The sequence below is a fragment of the Ictidomys tridecemlineatus genome, chromosome 7 (assembly GCF_052094955.1).
Source record: "Ictidomys tridecemlineatus isolate mIctTri1 chromosome 7, mIctTri1.hap1, whole genome shotgun sequence".
NCBI lineage: Eukaryota > Metazoa > Chordata > Mammalia > Rodentia > Sciuridae > Ictidomys > Ictidomys tridecemlineatus.
The window spans coordinates 8,328,154-8,338,117 of record NC_135483.1 but is presented as its reverse complement, the minus strand read 5'-3'; positions in this window follow the sequence as shown (position 1 = coordinate 8,338,117).

Genomic DNA, 9,964 nt, shown 5'->3' with positions numbered 1-9,964 from the left:
TTTACGTGGTGCTGAGGAGGGAACCCAGGGCCTCACACATGCGAGACTAGCGCCCTACTGCTCAGCCCCAGCCCCAGCCCCCTGGTCACACTCTTGTAGAGTCTGGTTTTCCTGCTGTGAACAGACCCCAGCTGCTCCCACTGTGCCTGGAGCTGGTGAATCACGTGGAGCCCAGCCCTCCCTGCAGACCCTCAGCAGACGGCTCTCCTCCCACGCTGTCCACCTCTGTCTTCTCAGCTCTTGGCCCAGGGCTTAGCATTTGGTAGATTCTCTGTGCAAGGGTAAAGGAAAAGAAGGAAAGAAAGGAGGGGATGGGGAGGGAAAGAGAGGGGGGCAGGTGTAGGGCCTTGAGGTTTTGCTTCCTCTCCAGGCATGAGTGCCCCCAGCCTGAGTTTAAAGGCAGAGGGTGAAACCTGGGGAGGCTGTGGGTGGGCCGCTCATGGCTGGTCCTGCCTGGCACATTTTATTCATGATGATACCGTGCGGGGCTCCCAATGTTGGCTTGGGCTCCTGAGTCCAGGTCACCTTCCGTGCAGGGATACTGCCCTTGCGGCTGCTGAGTCCTCTGTGCGTCCTGGCCATCTCCTGCCATGACACGACTCTGTCCCAGGACGCGAGGCCTCAGAGATCCTCTAACAAGCAGTGAGGCAGCAGAACCTCCTCGCGCACCTGCACAGCACCCAGAGTCCAAATTCTTTCTGCAGACCACAGCCCTCTCCTGAGGCACCCGTTGGACCTGGCCTTCTCCCTGCTCCTGCACCAGTCAGCTTCTCAGGTGGATCAGGGGGTCACCTCAGAGGATCCCAAACGGTGTTCGTAGGACTTCCTGGATTCAGTTCCCCAGCTGCACCCCTTACTGGCTGTGTGGCTTGAGTCACTCACTGAACTTCTCTTAGCCTCAAGTTTTTTCAACTGCAAAACGGGAAAGATGGACCTTACTCCTTCATAATTGTTTGCAAGGTGGTAAAAGTCTGTGCTTACAAGATCTGCAGCCTCAGAGAAGGTGACACTGCGTTAATAAGTCTCTTCCCACCTTCACTCCGCCGTGGCGGTGCTTTGGAAATGTACTGTCGCTACCTCTCCTTGAATTCCTCTCAGGTTTTGCACAGAGTAGGCAGGAGGTCTGCACCCCCAGGGTGCATCAGCATCTTGGGGCGCATGTCATGTATAAATGCAGGTTCTCTTGCATGCTTTTTAAGACATTGACGCCTGGGTGGCTGGAGGCTGTATTTTACAGCTGGATCTCAGGGGTTGTCAGAAAGTTCTGCTGCCAGTTAGACTTGTGGTCTCCCTGGAGCTCCAGTTCCCTAGTTGGCTGGCTTGCAGCTTTGTGGTGTGGACAGGAAAGAATGAAAGGGGGTTTCTTAAAGGTGGAGGAGAGAGAAGGGAGGTGCTTGGCACTGTCCGCTCTCACTCTATGGCAAATGTTGACAGAGCTTCTGTCTCTCGTGGCCCATAAAACGACTATTGTGCTTGAATCGCAGTGCTTACGGCGAGTGCCAGGCCACGGGCTCGGGCAGCTGTCATCCCGGTGCTGATAATCCAAGGCTGCGGGCGCAGGCCACCCTGCCAGCTGGAAGCTCCCGCTGGGGTGGCCGCATTCCAAATGCCAGTGGTTGGCTCCTGGAGCCTGGGAGGAGAGCTTCCCGGGGTTCCAGGGAACCTGATTCTGGAGAACATTCTGGATCTCCTGATCAAAACCAGGCTTTTGTGCTGAGTCCCCTGCTGAGTGGGTGAGTGGCCTTCCTCTCCCCACTCCGAGGACAGTTTCCAGGGTGGGAGGGAGTGGCCCAGTGGGCACTGGGGAGGGAGGTGAGCAAGCACAGATCCCAGAGTTCCTAACCAGGGTCCAGACGCCTTCTTTTGGCTATTTTGTTGTTTGGAGGACATCGAAGAGATTACCACCAAGTCATGCCTGTGATTTAGTTCTTTGCCCTTTGAAGCTTTGTTGACAAAAAGTTTCCAGAGAAAGAGACTGAAGGAAGAGCTTGGGAATCAGAGAGCAAAACTGTGTGTTCAGATCCAACACTTCACACTCCAAACCTCCTGCCCCTCGCGCAGACAGGGCAGCGTCCTGGCAGCGTCCAGGACTTGCAATCCTCCCTGGGCCCCTCCTAAGTGGGGCACACACAGGGCTGCTTTATCTCTTTCATCATATGATGGACATTTCCAGGCTCTATACACACCTACACTACATATCTGTATCATCTACATACCTATTCCCATCTGTCCCTTTGAGCCCTGTGTGGCTGTGAGTGACAGGTGTGCCCAGACAGTGTCAGCAGTCACAATGAGCTCCCCAGCCTCTCACCCTGTTCCCAGCCCTCACTATAGAGCCTGCAAGGCAGATCCCCACCAGCACTGGCCTCCTGGCCTCCAGCCTCTGCCCATTGAGCCTGCATGTCCTGCTTTGCCTGCTGCCACTCACCTAGCCACACTGTTGGTGGGACAAGTGCCTGTACAGTTGCTCCTGCCAGTGGGGAGGCCCAGAACTGGTGAGGCTCTGAGCCATCAGCAGAACAAATTCAGGCCTGTTCTCGTGAAATTCACAGCGGCAGAGCCAGCCTAGTCCTAGTCTGTATGCACCTGTCTGTCCCACCTCAGGCCCACGGCCACTCCTAGGACAAGCTTTCTATAGCCCCTGCCCACAGTGGGTCCTAATGCATGCTGCATCTGCCCTCATGTCCCCAAATACATGCAAGACACAGGTCTCCACACAGGAGCTCTGTGTTCAGCTCTGCATTTGATATCTGATGCTCTTTCCATAGGAGAGGTCTTGGCTTCCACCAAAATCCAGTATGGAAATCACCTTTTGCAGATGAAAAGGAAGATCAGAAACAAAGAATGGAAGGTGCCTGGCGAGCCGGAGGCAGGGACAAGGGCTGCCACCCACTGTTGAGGAATGAGAGAGGTGGACAAGCTCTCCTGCTGTACCCCAGCTGAGCAGAGGGCTCTGGGGTCCCCTCCAGTGGTCTGTCTGGCTCGGAGTCTACAGTCTTTTCTCTGAGCTGCCTCTTGATGTGCTGGCAGGGCTGGGGCCACGTGGCTCCTGTGGTTCCAGGCCAGCATGCTCTGTGTGGTGCCTTGACTTCTGAGTCCAAACCAGAGCCTGCAGCGTCCAGTAGCCACCAAGGGGGTTTGTGTTGGAGGCCAGGATGCCACAAGAGTGAGGGCACTGATGCCAGCCAAGGGACAGGATGGAGCTGGTCACCTGGACAGCACTCCCCTCCTTGGGGTAGGGCTTCTCAGCCCTGACCTGTCCACAGCTGGGGTGAAGACAAGGGGTCTCCAGATCTGCAGAAGACATGCAGGAGTCACACACTGGGGATTAGATACCAGATTCCCAAGAGTCAGCAGCTAATGTGAAGAGAGTGTGTGTGTGTGTGTATGTGTGTGTGTGTGTGTGTGCGTGCACGCGTGCCTGCAGACTATACTAACTCCATAAAATGCAGATGTTTGCAGAATCATGCTGGAAAGCTACCACTTTGCTTTCTCTGCTGTTAACTATTTTAAAATTTGATGAGAGCATTTTGTAGTGGTAATTAACAGAGGTAATTTGTGTGTGTTTGTTTTGTAGATGAAGTTTACAAACCTGTCTCTGCTACCCCAGGCCTCCTATGACCGCTGTGGGTCTCCGTCAGGGAAGCCAAGGCTGAGGCAGCTGAGAAGGATGGACACTGGGCTTAGCGGGGACGGGGGTCTGAGTGTGGGTGGCTGTGGTAAAGCCCTCTGGCTGCACCTCGCCTCTTAAGTGAGCCCCCGGGCGAAGCAACACAGGATGGTGCTGGGCTTGTGCCACAGTCGGAAGGAAGACTGTGTCTGTCACGAGCCTAGGGCAGTCCCTGGACAAGGGGGTTCCATAAAGGGTAGCCACAGGACCAGTTGCATGATTTGTGGGTCCCAGGGCAAAAGGAGAATATGAGTTTGTTCAAAATGAGTTTCAATGCAGGGACAATACTAAACAGAGCCATGAAGCCTTCGAAGCACAGGGTCCTGTGTCACTACACAAGCTGTACACCTTGGGCAGGTGTCACTAGCAAGCACAGCCAACTTCACTGAACAATTTACTGTGTGCGGGGCAGCACCTGAAGTGATTCCCAAGTTTTTATATTCTGTTCACTATAGCCTTCTAAAGTAATGTAGCTACAATTCCATTTTATAGGTAAGGAAAATGAGGTTCAAAGAGGTCAAGTCACTGTTCAAATTACACAGCTGGAGAGTGGCAGAGCCAGATTCAACCCAGGCAGCCTGGCCCCAAAGCCCACTTTAATAGCCACCAGGATAGCTCTGCTTTTGTGGTTGGCATTATCATCATCATTGTCCTTTTCTGAACTTGAACTAGATGTTTTTCTGGTCTGAAGGGAGAATATCTCATGACCCCTGAGACCGGGCACAGAGACTAGTTCCGGGAGTTCTATTCTCAAAGCCAGAGCAGCTCGGGCACAGGGGGCAGGTAGGCGGCCTGTGCAGGTGGTGGTGATGGGGGATGGTGCTGGGACCCAGAGAGCAGGGGAAGAGTTCAAATGAGGCTACTGCTATTGTCCAAGCTGAGAGAGACCTCAGCCAGAGGCACAGGGCTTTATTCTTTGATGCAAACTCCAGATCGGGGCTAATCAACTGCAGGTGAGCACTCACGTTACACGGCTCACGGCTGACACAGCACTTTCAGGCAGGGCTGGATGACAGGTCCTGTCCTCCCACTGTCCTGCGGTTTCCAGCCAGCAGGGCCACCCTGCAGATGTGAGGCTGCCCCACACTCTCTCAAGACCAATCAGGTGCCTGCCTCCTACTAGGGAGAGTGCTTTTCTTGGTGGCTTCTCTTCCTGGCTCAGAGACGTGACCAGTGGCTGTGGAGTCTGATCTTTCTCCAATAACCTCACCAATTCAAGGTTGTAAGCTGCAGGTGAAAGTGGAAATGTTGGAAACAAAGGAAACCGTCCACTCCACCTTTAGTGGCTGGATTCCCTCAGAGCCCTGGTTTAATTTCTTGCTCTTGAAATAAAATGGCAGGGACCATGACGGTGATGATGATCTTGTCAGCTGACACGTAGTGAACCCCATGGCGTCCCTGGCACTTGCAAAGGTATCTCACGCACATGTGCTCCTTGACACAGGTGTGATTCTGCCAGCCAAGCCATTTGTGGTCCTTTCAGGTCACAGGATGATGTCACAGCTGAGGTGATTTACATGCAATTGACCCCCCTGATTGATCGCCGACGGTTGGGTGAAAAGCCCGCGGTGTCCATGAGTGGAGCTTTTCAGTTCTCTGCTCAGGTTGAGCTCCTCATTCTAGAGCGGTGGGGAGTGGCAGGGAGGGCAGAGGAGCTGACCAGCGGCTGGCTCGCGACCCTGGCCACACATCTGCTGCCCCAGCTGCTATGGAGGTCCAGCCACACAGGGTCCTCCTCTGCCCTCCTTGGTTTAGGTGCTCTGTGCTCCGTCCCTTCCAGGCCTTTCACGACCACCTTTCTCTTCTCTTTGCCCGTGTCAAAGTCCCTTCACCCTTCCCACCCTCAGCGTGGTGTCACCCTCTCTGGGAAGCCCCTGGGCTGGGGTCCTCTGTCACACAGGTGGAAGCCGTGGTGGGACATTGGATTTGAATCTGACGTGGCAATGCTTCGGGCTGCTCCCCGTGGGGACACGGTGAGCCTCTCTGGTCCTGTTATCATTTACCACTGCTGCGTTCCTACCACTGAACATGATACGGGTTCAGTAAACGCTTGTCGAAGAAGTGAACGAGCAGGCAGGTGTGTTAGGGCACGGGTGTGTGTGGGCTCTGTGGAGGATTCCTCCAAGCTGGTCCCTTATCCATACCTGGGCTAAGGGAGGGACTCTGGGAGTAGGAATCGGCCTGTCACATGCCTTGAGGGTCGAGGCAGCACACCCAGCGTTGCACGGACTGGATTTGAGCTGGGAAAGGGAGAGAGCAGAGCTCTGGTGCTAGACTCCCCAGAGGACCCTGGGCAGGTCTGGGCACAAGGCTCAGGCCTCCACTGACCCAGTGTTCCCCCTGCTCAGGAAGCTCTGGGCCCCCGACTCCAGACCGGGGTTGGGATCACTCTCTGTGAGCTCCAGATGGTGAACATTTTCGACTTTGCTGGCCTTGTGGTCTGTGTGGCAAGTGTTCAACTCCACCACACACAATGTGTGAGCAAGTGAGCCGCCGTGTTCCAACAGAACCCTATGAACATTGAGATCTGAATTTCACATCATTTTCATGTTTCACACAATAGTTTTCTCTTTTAGGTTCATTCCCAGTCATTTAGGATGTAAAAACCATTCTGAGCTCACGGGTTGAACAGCCCAGATGGACGGCTGGATGTGGCCCGCGGGCCATGACTTGCCAAGCTCTGGTCAATATCCTTGCTGTCCACCCTGGGTACGGCCTCTGCCTTGGCAGGGGATGCTTCTGCAGAGCTGGGTCTAGGCTCTGATCTGCTGATGGTTTTTATGTGACCTGGGGAGCGTCGCTTATCTCCCAGGCTCTGGGTGTTGTGACTGCTGAGTTCCTGGGTCCAGCTGTGACCCGAAAGGTTGCCCGATGCAGATGCCTGGAGTCCTGTTGTGGTCTCTGCCATGCTCCCCCAGGCTGTGGGGAAGACCCTGGGGGACACAGTGCACCTACATGCTATGAGCCATCAGCTATTGAAAAGTGGGTCCCAACCCCTCTGCTGTGGGTGTCACCTGGGGGCTGACTGTCCTCTCTGAAGAGCCTCATACTCAGCCTTAGAGCTGGACATTTTCACTTGAACTTCCCCAGCAAAAGTGTGCAATACCATGGGAATCCAGCCTCTCCCTCACACACTACCCCAGAGCAAAATAAGCATTTCACATCCCCGTGCAGGGAGGAGGTGTGAGGTGGAGGGGGACGTGGGTAGGGTTACCACATGTAGCACATAGGTGACCATCAAAGTTCCCAGACGAAAACAAAGGGACCCAACCAACCTGTTTCTTCTCTTATCACCTTATTCTCATAAATGACCCCAGTGTGTACCCTGCTGGGAGTCTGTGTGCCCGGACTCCACGTCTCTGTCTCCCACACACAAATCGATCTTGGTGATCTGTGCATCCCTCCTAGAAGGACCGGGAATCCTGCAGCCTTTCTTACATTTGTACCCCACTTGCTCCTCAGCACGTTAAGGTCCCTCACCTGGGCCAAACTTGACCTCAAATCTTTGGCCGTCTCCCTGTCCAAACTCACACCCTGATTTTTCGGTCATCCTTTCTTTGTGTGTTTTTATGATGTTTTCCCCAAAGGAGAATCTGGTCATGTTACTCTCACGTTGTAGAAATTCTTTAGTGGCTTGGTATAATGACAAAATTGTGCAGGTGGATGGTGATGACGGTTGTCCCAAAATGCAAGTGTACCTAGAGGCACTGAATCATGGACTCAAATGGTCCAAATAAGAAATTTCATGTCTTGCTTATTTTATTATGATAAAAAATTATGTAACAGTCCCTGCTGATCACAAAACATCTTTGAAAGGAGACATGGACCTCCCAGGGCCTTGCAAAACCTTTCCTGTGAACACACTGAGCTCACCTTCCCGTTTGCACCTGTTCGTCTCCCCACAATCCACTCCGTCTGCCTGATTCTATTTTATTCCCTCTCTGTCTCGCTTCCTGAAATCTACTCCAACTTCAAGACCCAGATCAGGAGGATCCCTGCCATCTCCTCCACCAGCCAGTTGTCAGTGACCTTGCTTCTTTCTCTCCAGAGAACTAAGTGGTTTGACTGTAGTAAGTTCTAGAAGAGGACAATGAACACATACAAGCTGCCCACCAGATGACCGCCCAAGAGACTACAATTAAAGGAACACTATATGTCCACTACAGGGTCCAGGCGCAAGGTGACCATGGCCCCGAGCTCTCTGCCTGTCTCCTGGCTGTCTTCGCGTCCCTCTCCCTTCCCTTCAGAACCGACTCCTGCTGTGAATTTTGCTTTCTCTGTCTCGTTTTCTTCTTTACTTCTTTCTTAACCCGGCTCCTGTGCGGCCCTGAACAATGAACCACGTGCATGCGCATGCTTCTGCCCTGGTGTGAGCAGAATCACACTGCAAGCTCTCTGTGGCCTGTTTAGGTCCTCTCAAAGTGACATTCACAGACCCATCCACGCTGTCTGTGTTGGTGTGATTCTCTCGTCTTCGCTGCTATCTACGGTCCCGTTGGATAGCACGTTTGCCGGTGGTGGGAATTTTGATTAATTCCAAATTTTCCTTTAAAAATCATGCTGACATGGCCATCTCTTTACAGGTCTTGGGGCGAACACAGATTCTCCAGGGGGTATCCTCCCAAGTACAAGTGCTGTCCCAGACTGGAGCGTGTCTGGTTCTATTTAGCAGAGTCAACGGGGGTCTGCCCGGATACGAGCACACTCCCACCGCACCCTGCCTCAGGGGGGATTCTCCACTTCGTGACTCATCTGAACCTCAGACTTTAATTTTCAATCTGCTGGATGTAAATCACACCTCACTGTGGTCTTACCTTATTGGGTTGAGATGGGTTCTCGCTGCGCTGTCCAGCTGGTCCTTCTCCTGAGCTCCAGAGATCCTCCTGCCTGGGCTGCGTGCTGGGAGGACAGGTGCACCCCCCCACGCCCGGTTTGCAGCTCTACTTTGCATTTCCTTATGGATAAAAAGGAAATTTGGGTTGTACAGAGGGGAGGGAGGGGAGTGGAGGGGCGTGGAGATGGCAACGAGCGGGACGTTGTCACCCTACATGCCTGTAGGATGTTTATACTACCCGGGAGACTCCACAGCTTGTTCAGCCAGAGGGAGAAGTTGTGCTTCACTTGTGTACAATGTGTCAAAAGGCCTTCTACTGTCATGTGTAACTAATTAGAACAAACTGAAAGATAAAGTGTAAATAAAGAAGAAAAGAGCTTCTTGGCATATTGATTGGTAATTTTCTCTTCTATTAAGTAATATATGTTTTTCTTATTCTTCTATTGAATTTTGGTTTTATTCTTACTGATTTGCAGTTCTTCATACATTCTGGAAATTACCTGTCCATTTTATGTTACAAATAGTTCCCCCTCGCTCTGGCTTATCTGTACCCCTCCTGAAGTTTCTTTTGATAAATGGAAGCTCTTAAAATTTCGTGTGGACAGTCTTGTCTGTTTTTTCCTTTATCGTATGTGCTTTTTGGGTCTTTAAGCAATCCATTCCTAGCTTGAGGCCATGACGCCCTCTCTGTGTCATCTTCTAAAGGTTCCATAGTTTTACCTTGGACCCCAAGGTCTCCACGCCTCTGGGGCTTGGCTTTTGTGTCTAAGGATCCCAGGTAAGACCACTCTGGTGGGAGGGTGACCCAGCGTCATGTGCTGAGTGATCCGTTCCCCTCTGTCTGTGCAGGTCGTGTTGGTGGGGCTCCGTCCCCGGGCTTCCTGTCCGTCTGCCATCTGTCCCTGTGCCCACAGGGCACTGTCTTCATGCCTGCCGCTGGTGACAGGTCCCGGTAAGGATCTGGGATGTCTGGGCTCACTTCTCTGCCTTCTCACCAAAGTTTTATAATCAGCTTGTTAAATTCCACCCAAAGTGTCATGATTTGAATCATCTCATCCTTAACCTTGGCCCTCCATGCATGTTAGACGGTGAACCTGAGTTGTGGACACTTCCGTGCTCACGTGTCTCACCCTTGAGGCTTCTCACTGTCCCTAACAGAAACCAAGCCTCCTGAATGGCAGATGGACCATCCCTGGGCTCCATCCAGCTGAGGGTCAGGCTTACACAAACCCCCGATTTACAGTGCAATTAAGCCAAGAGAGAGGGAGGAGGAGGGGAGGCACACCTGGGGTGGCCAAGAATGACAGAGTGATGGCCAGGCAGGAAGGGACGGAGGCCATTTGGAGCCTCGTGAAATGTCAAGCGCCCCAAGGGTTTCAACAGCAGGATGTGATTCACACCATCACTCATCTCCTCGCACACGTGGCCTGGGGAGAGCAGGGGATGAGCGCTGTCCAGAG